The sequence below is a fragment of the Tupaia chinensis genome, unplaced genomic scaffold, assembly GCF_000334495.1.
Source record: "Tupaia chinensis unplaced genomic scaffold, TupChi_1.0 Scaffold000037_4, whole genome shotgun sequence".
NCBI classification, from domain to species: Eukaryota; Metazoa; Chordata; class Mammalia; order Scandentia; family Tupaiidae; genus Tupaia; species Tupaia belangeri.
Genome location: NW_006159487.1, coordinates 1,789,990 through 1,791,822, shown reverse-complemented (window position 1 = coordinate 1,791,822; position 1,833 = coordinate 1,789,990).

The window sequence follows — 1,833 nt, the reverse complement described above, 5'->3', positions numbered from 1 at the left end:
GGGCCCAGAGGAACTGTGCGCTTGGTGCCACAGGGGCGAAAGCAACTCACATAGACCTGGGATCCTTGTGGCAAAGCAGCAAGGGGGTTCGACACGCACAGACGTGGCCCACATGAAAGGAGCACTGGGTGTGGAGTGCCCATGCAGGCGGCTTCCCGGGGCTTCTCCGCTCAGAGCGTGCGTGTGTTTGGGGGAGCAGTTTCCCTTCTCATGGACAGCGCTGCATTGAATGACCAGCCCCAGAGTCTCCTTCCCAGTCACGCCCCTTCCCCAACACAGAAGCCCGTGCGCACGAGAAGCCCCCGCAGTGGGCATGTAATTATCATCAAATGCAAACCCACTTCTCAAGGAGCCTTCCCCGTGGCTAGAGAGCTGGGTGAATCGGCAGTCACAGTGGGTTTTGCATCTCTTAATTTACTAGCAGCACTTCTCTCCGGAGAGGCGATGTTTTGTTACGTGTAATTAGACCGTGCACGCAATCCTACGTGGGACTTGTTACTCTTGCCCAGGAGGATTACAGAGCTGTCGCCAGGTGGCCAGTGGTGACAGGCTGGATGAACAAAGGCATACCATGCGTCCATTTGCAGACCTCCACTGGTGCGACGCAGGCCCGGCTGGGGGATGTTCGGGCTGGAGGCACACGCGAGCTCACTCCTCTGACTAATCGTCTGGGGCCCTGAGGTTCAGGAGATAATGGCTGAAGCATATGGTTCCTGCCGCTTCCAAGGTTTCCTGCCTCCTGAGAGCGAGGCCTGGCAGGGCCAGCGGTCTCCCCACAGAGCGTCTGTCTCTGGTTGTCAGAGAGAGGAGGCGCCTGGCCTTGGGGAAGGCACGGGCCCTGAGCCCAAGCCTGGGGTTTCTCCTTGGGAGACGGGACCCCCGACCCTCAGCGTGGCCTGGGATGAAGCCTGGGACTCTCCAGGACACCACGGTGTCTTGTCCATCCCAAAGACTCTTCACTAACATGCGAGGAACCCCCGCTCGGGACTCAAACTGCCTTCAGAAGAGCTGTTTGCAATGGGAGTCGGCAGGGGGAAGTCCCGCCACTCCAGTGCTCCCGAGCACCGGGAATTCCACGAGCGAGGAGGCAGCAGGCGGCCGGGACACCCGGGGCTGTAAGCTGCGCCAGGACCAGGGAGCTGCCCAGCGGAGCCCTGCCTCGGATCAGAGGTCCCAGTTCCTGCTTCGTCACTCGCCGGCCGTGTGACCTTGGGCAGGTACTTGGCTCTCTGGGCCGCCATCCCTTCATCTGCCAGGGACGATGGTGCCCCTCTCACCTCCCCCAACCTTGGTGACGGTCAGATGACATGCCAGACTACAGCCCTCCTGCTCAGACCCTGCTCTGGGAGCCGGCTCGTGCCCTCCGGCAGCGCCACCTCCGCCCAGAGCCCTCTGTGAAGAAGCTGCAGCGCCATGAGCCCTATCACTCACCAGCCGCCATCTCAGGAGCTGGCAGTCGGAGGTGCTGAAGAGGGGCCACGGCTTGCTGTCCCTCAGGTTGGACACGCCATAATCGTTGTGACATGTGCTGGAATGTGTCCTCGCATGGGTCAGGAAAAAGCCCAATACTGATGCTTTCATCTAATTTCAATTACAGTCGTTAAAACCCTCACTCCTGGGTCAAACCTTTCCAAAAGCCATCAATGACAGCCCATTAGACAGGAGATATTTATAGCGGCGCGTGCTCATTCCCAGCACTGCAGACCGATGATTCACGGCTCGGCATTTGGGAGCGGCATACCGGCTGTGTGGCCCTACAGAGCGGCACTCTGTGTCGGAGCAGAGGAGCCAGCTTGCGGGACCTTGGTCACCCCCCCCCCCCCGGACCCCCCC